Raw genomic sequence first — 10135 nt, 5'->3', positions numbered from 1 at the left:
AACACGCAGATCACACTTGCGGAAGACCGGTAAGCACTGATTCACTCTTCTGTACTGAATTTATATATATTTGTTGGTTTGGAACCTACAGTTTACCTTTGAAATCTCTTATCAATTAATATAGGCTTCTCCAGGTCTTATCCTCTGCGGTCATCAAAATCTTATTGCAACTGATAAGAAAGCAAAGTAATGAAATTAAAAGGAAATAAGGAAGGGAAAAAAGAGAGAATAAGATTTTTTTTTTATATATATACAGTTCAGTAATGTGACCTATATTTCTATAACCTACAGTTAGATGTTGATGTATTTTAACAAACTATTCTATTAATACAATATTAAACACCTTAACATTTACAAAACAATATTTGACCCTTTAGTGAGATCAATATTGGGATTTGCTGGAAAGGGACAGTATTTACGATTCATCAAGCACTTTCTAAATAATACTTTGACTATTTCTATTTGCTATCATTACAAAACAAGCCCAAACATCTCCTGAGGGAAAATTCATCATTAGGAGATGAGATGATGGTCTGTTCAAAACAAACTAAGAAATCTGTCCCAGGAGAGAGTCAAATGCAATTTGGTTTATTAGTTTAGTCTGTGTACTGCTCAACTCCTCCATGAAATGTGATTCTCACAAATATGGGCAGCTTAGAAAAAAAACTGCTGAAAATTTCCAGTTGCTTAAAGGATAAGAAACCCAAATATTTTCTTTTATGATTCAGACAGGTCATACCATTTTAAAAAGTTACCAATTGACTTCTATAATCAAATTTACTTTGTTCTAATTATAGTATGTGGTGAACAGATACCTAGGTAGTCATCTGGAGCACTACATGGGAGGAAATAGTATTGATATCTATCTTAGAAATGGATAACATTCTTGCAAAACTCCTGCCATATAGTAGTTCTCTAGAAATGGTCCAGCTCCTAAGCATTAGTCCCTGCTTTTCAACAAAAGATTCCAAAGAACAAAGACAAATTGATAATAGAAGTCAATTAGAAAGTTGTTTAAAATCGCATGCACTATCTGAATCATGAGATAAAAATATTGTGTTTTATATCCCTTTAATGTGCCAAACTACAAACAGGTTTCCTTATCACTCGCAATTCTCACTAATATGAATATATGTGCTTGAAAACTTTACATTAAAACAGTTTGAATTTTTTTTTAAAAAATTTGTGTGCCAAACATTCTCAAACATTGCTGGCCCATTGGCTTATAAGGACAGCTCCCAAGGCTTTATTGGTAAGAGACTCAAACCACCATTTGTAAAACAATATCCATTTTCTGCGCAAATGTTATGTACCTTTAATATATGGATGGGTCTGTGTGTACATTAATAAAGGTCATTTTAGCAACTATGATTTGAAACTTTGTTTATTGAATATAGTTGTTGGATTTGCAAACCAGGTAAAAAATGTATTAAAAATGTATTAAAATATACACAAGTATATAAATCACAATGGCCTAGATTTAGAGTTTGGCGTTAGCCATGAAAACCAGCGTTAGAGGCTCCTAACGCTGGTTTTAGGCTACCGCCGGTATTTGGAGTCACTCAAAATAGGTCTAACGCTCACTTTCCAGCCACGACTTTTCCATACCGCAGATCCCCTTACGTAAATTGCGTATCCTATCTTTTCAATGGTATTTTTCTAACTCCGGTATTTAGAGTCGTTTCTGAAGTGAGCGTTAGACATCTAACGACAAAACTCCAGCCGCAGGAAAAAAGTCAGTAGTTAAGAGCTTTCTGGGCTAACGCCGGTTCATAAAGCTCTTAAATACTGTGCTCTAAAGTACACTAACACCCATAAACTACCTATGTACCCCTAAACCGAGGTCCCCCCACATCGCCGACACTCGAAAAAATTTTTTAACCCCTAATCTGCCGACCGCCACCTACGTTATCCTTATGTACCCCTAATCTGCTGCCCCTAACACCGCCGACCCCTGTATTATATTTATTAACCCCTAATCTGCCCCCCTCAATGTCGCCTCCACCTGCCTACACTTATTAACCCCTAATCTGCCGACCGCAAAGCACCGCCACCTACGTTATCCTTATGTACCCCTAATCTACTGCCCCTAACACCGCCGACCCCTATATTATATTTATTAACCCCTAATCTGCCCCCCACAACGTCGCCTCCACCTGCCTACACTTATTAACCCCTAATCTGCCGACCGGAGCTGAGCGCTAATATAATAAAGTTATTAACCCCTAATCCGCCTCACTAACCCTATCATAAATAGTATTAACCCCTAATCTGCCCTCCCTAACATCGCCGACACCTAACTTCAATTATTAACCCCTAATCTGCCGACCGAATCTCGCCGCTATTCTAATAAATGTATTAACCCCTAAAGCTAAGTCTAACCCTAATACTAACACCCCCCTAAGTTAAATATAATTTAAATCTAACGAAATTAATTAACTCTTATTAAATAAATTATTCCAATTTAAAGCTAAATACTTACCTGTAAAATAAATCCTAATATAGCTACAATATAAATTATAATTATATTATAGCTATTTTAGGATTTATATTTATTTTACAGGTAACTTTGTATTTATTTTAACCAGGTACAATAGCTATTAAATAGTTAAGAACTATTTAATAGCTAAAATAGTTAAAATAATTACAAATTTACCTGTAAAAGAAATCCTAACCTAAGTTACAAATAAACCTAACACTAGACTATCAATAAATTAATTAAATAAACTACCTACAATTACCTACAATTAACCTAACACTACACTATCAATAAATTAATTAAATACAATTGCTACAAATAAATACAATTAAATAAACTAGCTAAAGTACAAAAAATAAAAAAGAACTAAGTTACAAAAAATAAAAAAATATTTACAAACATAAGAAAAATATTACAACAATTTTAAACTAATTACACCTACTCTAAGCCCCCTAATAAAATAACAAAGCCCCCCAAAATAAAAAAATGCCCTACCCTATTCTAAATTACTAAAGTTCAAAGCTCTTTTACCTTACCAGCCCTGAACAGGGCCCTTTGCGGGCATGCCCCAAGAAATTCAGCTCTTTTGCCTGTAAAAAAAAACATACAATACCCAAGCCCCCCAACATTACAACCCACCACCCACATACCCCTAATCTAACCCAAACCCCCCTTAAATAAACCTAACACTAAGCCCCTGAAGATCATCCTACCTTGTCTTCACCATACCAGGTTCACCGATCGGTCCAGAAGAGCTCCTCCGATGTCCTGATCCAAGCCCAAGCGGGGGGCTGAAGAGGTCCATGATCCGGCTGAAGTCTTCATCCAAGCGGGCCAGAAGAGGTCTTCCATCCGATTGAAGTCTTCATCCAAGCGGCATCCATCCGGAGCGAAGCGGCAGCATCCTGAAGACCTCCACCGCGGAACATCCATCCTGGCCGACGACTGAACGACGAATGACGGTTCCTTTAAATTACGTCATCCAAGATGGCGTCCCTCGAATTCCGATTCTATCAGCCAATCGGAATTAAGGTAGGAATATTCTGATTGGCTGATGGAATCAGCCAATCAGAATCAAGTTCAATCCGATTGATCCGATCAGCCAATAGAATGCAAGCTCAATCTGATTGGCTGATTGGATCAGCCAATCGGATTGAACTTGATTCCATCAGCCAATCAGAATATTCCTACCTTAATTCCGATTGGCTGATAGAATCCTATCAGCCAATCGGAATTCGAGGGACGCCATCTTGGATGACGTAATTTAAAGGAACCGTCATTCGTCGTTCAGTCGTCGGCCAGGATGGATGTTCCGCGGTGGAGGTCTTCAGGATGCTGCCGCTTCGCTCCAGATGGATGCCGCTTGGATGAAGACTTCAATCGGATGGAAGACCTCTTCTGGCCCGCTTGGATGAAGACTTCAGCCGGAACATGGACCTCTTCAGCCCCCCGCTTGGGCTTGGATCAGGACATCGGAGGAGCTCTTCTGGACCGATCGGTGAACCTGGTATGGTGAAGACAAGGTAGGATGATCTTCAGGGGCTTAGTGTTAGGTTTATTTAAGGGGGGTTTGGGTTAGATTAGGGGTATGTGGGTGGTGGGTTGTAATGTTGGGGGGCTTGGGTATTGTATGTTTTTTTTTACAGGCAAAAGAGCTGAATTTCTTGGGGCATGCCCCGCAAAGGGCCCTGTTCAGGGCTGGTAAGGTAAAAGAGCTTTGAACTTTAGTAATTTAGAATAGGGTAGGGCATTTTTTTATTTTGGGGGGCTTTGTTATTTTATTAGGGGGCTTAGAGTAGGTGTAATTAGTTTAAAATTGTTGTAATATTTTTCTTATGTTTGTAAATATTTTTTTATTTTTTGTAACTTAGTTCTTTTTTTTTTGTTTTTTTTTAGCTAGTTTATTTAATTGTATTTATTTGTAGCAATTGTATTTAATTAATTTATTGATAGTGTAGTGTTAGGTTAATTGTAGGTAATTGTAGGTAGTTTATTTAATTAATTTATTGATAGTCTAGTGTTAGGTTTATTTGTAACTTAGGTTAGGATTTATTTTACAGGTAATTTTGTAATTATTTTAACTATTTTAGCTATTAAATAGTTCTTAACTATTTAATAGCTATTGTACCTGGTTAAAATAAATACAAAGTTACCTGTAAAATAAATATAAATCCTAAAATAGCTACAATATAATTATAATTTATATTGTAGCTATATTAGGATTTATTTTACAGGTAAGTATTTAGCTTTAAATTGGAATAATTTATTTAATAAGAGTTAATTAATTTCGTTAGATTTAAATTATATTTAACTTAGGGGGGTGTTAGTATTAGGGTTAGACTTAGCTTTAGGGGTTAATACATTTATTAGAATAGCGGCGAGATTCGGTCGGCAGATTAGGGGTTAATAATTGAAGTTAGGTGTCGGCGATGTTAGGGAGGGCAGATTAGGGGTTAATACTATTTATGATAGGGTTAGTGAGGCGGATTAGGGGTTAATAACTTTATTATAGTAGCACTCATGTCCGGTCGGCAGATTAGGGGTTAATAAGTGTAGGCAGGTGGAGGCGACGTTGTGGGGGGCAGATTAGGGGTTAATAAATATAATATAGGGGTCGGCGGTGTTAGGGGCAGCAGATTAGGGGTACATAGGGATAATGTAAGTAGCTGCGGTTTACGGAGCGGCAGATTAGGGGTTAATAATAATATGCAGGGGTCAGCGATAGCGGGGGCGGCAGATTAGGGGTTAATAAGTGTAAGGTTAGGGGTGTTTAGACTCGGGGTACATGTTAGAGTGTTAAGTGCAGACGTAGGAAGGGTTACCGCATAGCAAACAATGGGGCTGCGTTAGGAGCTGAACGCGGCTTTTTTGCAGGTGTTTGGGTTTTTTTCAGCTCAAACAGCCCCATTGTTTCCTATGGGGGAATCGTGCACGAGCACGTTTTTGAGGCTGGCTGCGTCCGTAAGCAACTCTGGTATCGAGAGTTGAAGCTGCGTTAAAAATGCTCTACGCTCCTTTTTTGGAGCCTAACGCAGCCTTTATGTGGACTCTCGATACCAGAGTTATTTTTATGGTGCGGCCAGAAAAAAGCCGGCGTTAGTTTTTCGGGTCGTTACCGACAAAACTCCAAATCTAGGCCTTAGGGAATTACAGCAAAAACAGCCACTGTACACCTGCAATGTGTGAAAGTCATTATTGTAAAACATTTTTAATCCACTCAGTGTCCAAGAGTTTGCTGCTGTCATGTAGTGCAGACCCTTTCTTGTGTTTCACCTGCTGACAACTCTGAAGATTGTTTAACTATTTGTTATAGCTTTATCATTAAAGACTCTTTAACATTTTTTGTTTCCAATCCTGTATAATACATTATTATTGGTTTTATATAAACACATTTTTATTCATTAAAATCTATGTCTGCTGTCTTGATTTAACCCTTTGAGTGCTAAGCACTTTCCCACCTGGGTGCTAAGATGATTTAAGGGTTTTTTAAATTTTTTAAATATTTTTTTTTTACTTTTTTTTTTTTTTCCAGATCCCCAAAACTTACACTGTTGGAACGGTGGGTCTTGGGGGTCTGTAGCTGCTTAGATGCCTGAGATACAGGCTTCTAAGCAGCATGCACTCTTTCCCTATACTTGTCATTGTCTGTTTTAAATAAAGTTGCGCGGTGACGTCATCACGTCATTGGGCGTGACGTCACCACGCAAAAGTGAAGCCCCGGCGATGCCTGTCACTATAAAGGCCCAATCGCCGAGCTAGGAGCGGGTGGGAGCCCCCAGATCTCCCTCTGAGCCATCGTTAGCACCTGAGTGGGAAACTCTGCGACGACTCTCGTTAGCACTCAAGGGGTTAAAAAAAACCTAAAAAACAACAACTCCCTTTTAGACTCAAAAAGGAAAAATATGTTAACGAAAGTTACATTAAGCACTAAATAAACACTAGACATAATATTTTTTTAAAGCATGAATATAATGTGCATATGAATTTTTTAAATTATATTATTTGTTTAAATACATAAATAAAAATAATTATAAAGTTTTAATGTCCAAAGTAATGGGTATCTCCTCTGCTGAGGTCAGTAAGGCACATATACAAATGAGTTACTAGCAAACAATATATGTGTAGAATATACCAATATTATGCTATTAAAGTCTGGGGCCCGATCCGATATAAATCGTCGCCCGCAAAAGCCGGCGACGCCAATATTTGCGCGGGTTTGGTATCCTATATATGGCGTAACTTAGAAGTTACTCGCGTATATTTCTGTCTTCGCCCGTCGTTTTTTGGCCCATAGACTGACATACAAAACACGCGCAGTTTGGTATCCAATATACGGCGTAAGGACTTACACGCGCAGATTTCAGAAAATCTACTCCATTCTCATCTCGCCATAAATTGAAGGCGCTGAAACCCTTGCACTGACTTAGAAACCAACGTAACTCACTGAAGGCCTAACAAGTGAAGGCTTAACAACATACATATCAGCAGCTTGATCACAAATAGTTAACCTCTTCAAAGCATTTATTATTCCTGCCCCTGCAAGTTTGTCAAACCAATCACAAAGGGGTCAATCATGGGGAACAAGGGGTCATCATGGGGCACAAGGGGTCATCATGGGGCACAAGGGGTCATCATTGGGCACAAGGGGTGCTGGAAGCCCTACAATCCCCTGTTGTTCTGTCTACACATGCTGATTCTATAGTTGCTGCTGAGGTCCATGGTGATGGTGCTGCCCCTGCTGCAGCTGGTCATTGAATTACATACTGCGGAGTTCCACTGCATGTAAGTGAAACTACTACATCCCACCCCCATTCCCTTAACCACCCTAATTACTGAAAAAATATCATTAGTTCAATTCATGTTTTGGTCACTATGATTTATTGACTATCATTTTGAGGAATGAAAATGGATGTTTATACCTTATGTTCACACCTTCTGTAAAAACATTATTATTTTGATATATATACCCATGTGCAGGGATAGGCAAGGTGTCCTTCACTAAAAGTCTTTAACTTAGAAAATGTCCGCCACAGCCTTGGCTCGTGCCTATCCCTGCACATGGGTCAATTTCTATTGGATGTGAGAAACCTTGATTTACATCTTAAAAGTGAATATCACTACATGTACCCTTCATACACAACTATGTGATGTGGTTTAGAAAACATGAATATGTCATAAACATGATGATATTACCTTTTCTGGGCCATTTCCACACAGGCCTTATTATATTTTTCAAAAATATTAGTGTACTAAAACACCCCTCACATGGATGTGGATGACAATTATATGGTAAATAACAGAGGACAAGATTTAGGATGAAATATAACATTTTTTTTTTTTTTTTAGGCTTCTTAGATGAGGGGGCTGAGGTACCTGGAGTGGCTCTCCTGCCTCTCCTGGGTTGTGTGGATTCAGAGGATTCTGCAGGAGTGCTGGCCACAGATGAGAGGCTGGAGGCAATGTCTTGCTGGTGTGTGAAATGCTCCACCAACACACCCAACAGTTGGTTTTGTTCCCGCCATCTGTTGTCACTCTGCATCTGCATGTCCGAAATAACTCTCAGCATCTGAGATTGGTTCTGGACGATACCACTTAAAGATGCTGCCATGTCCCATTGCAGCTCAATGGAACGCTGTAGTAAAGTTTGTTGGCTCCTGTAAAACCTGCGTTGGTCTCTCTGCATTCTCTCGCAGGTTGATGTGAGCCTCTCGCAGATTGATGTTTGCCTCCTCTGGAGGGCAATGTATTCGTCGCCCAGGGCAGAAGTCAGAGGATCTAAAGGCTCTTCACCAGCAGGGATTCTAGGCGCAGGTTCACCTGTAGCTGCTGTTGCATCTGGAACAATGTCAGCCGTTGCTTCAGGAGGAACAATGCTGGCTGGTGCCTCATCAGGAACTATGCTGGCTGGTGCTTCAGGAGGAACAATGCTGCCTGGTGCCTCAGGAGGAACTATGCTGGCTGGTGCCTCAGGAGGAACTACCACAGTTATATGCTCCTCTTCATATGCTGGAGCTCTTCCAAGGGAAGCGGATGGTGGAGCTCTCCGGGTGGACTGGTAGTCCCATTGACGACTGGTGTGCGACAACTCAGCCTGACCAGTTTGTATGTCCTGGTGGTAAAAGTCCTGACTGGCCTGAAATTGGGAGGGGGGGGTAAAGACATCTACCCTTTGAAGAAGCCTTGGCTGCCCCTCATAACCAAAGAATTAGTCCTTTGGCCAGGGCTCCTGCCAGGGCTCCTGCCAGGGCTCCTCTTCAAATCTTGGGGGCATGACATATGGGTCCTCAACAGAGGCAATCCAACCCACCTCATGCCTGGGAGCATACTCTTGATGTATTCTCTGTACCGGTGGTTGAGGTGGAGGCATTCTCTGTACCGGTGGTTGAGGTGGAGGCATTCTCTGTACCGGTGGTTGTGGTGGATGCATGCCCCTTTGCACCCTGGTGACTGGAGGTTCTGTGGAGGAGTCAAATGATGAGAGTGATTAGTACAATCATATATATGTCCATGTGGATATACAATGTACATTGATACATGCTAGGGCCTATACTCATTCTCATGTCAAACTCTATAACATGCATGTGCACATTGTGATTTGTGATATGAGGGTTTTTAATATGCAAAGTATACATGTATGTGTTTCATACAATAGTTCTGTGTGCATGTCAGTGATGGAGAAAATGTGTTCTTTAAGTGACACTATGGTCACACAATTTCCTTTAGCCTGATGTAGGTACATAACGTGCTTTCTTGAGCTAAAAGTATTGTGATGGCGAAAGTGTCCATTTACTGAAAACTCTACATGTGGCTTGTGGCCTGTGTTACTCTGAGACATGTTAGTATTTCACTATTCCACCTCATATCATGAATTTCAATGTGTTAAGTAGCATTAAATGGACATTAAACCCATTTTGATTCTTTCATTATTCAGCTAGAGCATGCAATTTTAAACAACTTTGTAATTTACTTCCATTACCTAATTTGCTTAATTCTCTTGATATTATTAGCTGTAAAGCATATCTAGATAGGCTCAGAAGCTGCTGATTGGTGGCAGCACATCAATGGCATGCCTCATGTGATTGACTCACCCATGTGCATTGATATTTAATAAACAAAGAATAACAAAATAATGAAGCAAATTAGATAATAGAAGTAAATTGGGATGTTGTTTAAAACTGTATTCTCTATCTGAATAATGACATAAAAAGCTTTGGTTTAATGTCCCTTTAATGTGAAATCTAATTGTAGATGTTTTTGTTAGTAGGCCAAATACCATGCTCCTCATTGTGTACATGAATGTGTGACATTAAAGGATGTTATATCTCAAATACATATAATACTGGTGTGTGGGATGTTACTCACCAGCATGCTGTGCTGATGTTGCAGTCCCTGAGTCACGAGCCCCTGGAAGTCCACAGACTGATGTGATGCTCAGGGACCCGCGAATGAGCTCCTGCCACTCATTATATTCTGCCTCCTGGTGAGGACCACCGCCTGTTCCCCTCTGCTGCATGGCTTCTTGGCCCATTTTCTCCATGACCCGCCTCTTGCAGTCATTCCACCTTTTCTTGAGCCCATCCACATTCCTCCTCTGCTGGGCCATGCCGTTGACTGCCTCCTCGACCCTCAGCCATGCATCTTTGCCCTTCTCTTGGC

The sequence above is a fragment of the Bombina bombina genome, chromosome 4, assembly GCF_027579735.1.
Source record: "Bombina bombina isolate aBomBom1 chromosome 4, aBomBom1.pri, whole genome shotgun sequence".
NCBI lineage: Eukaryota > Metazoa > Chordata > Amphibia > Anura > Bombinatoridae > Bombina > Bombina bombina.
Note: the sequence above shows the minus strand (reverse complement) of the source record.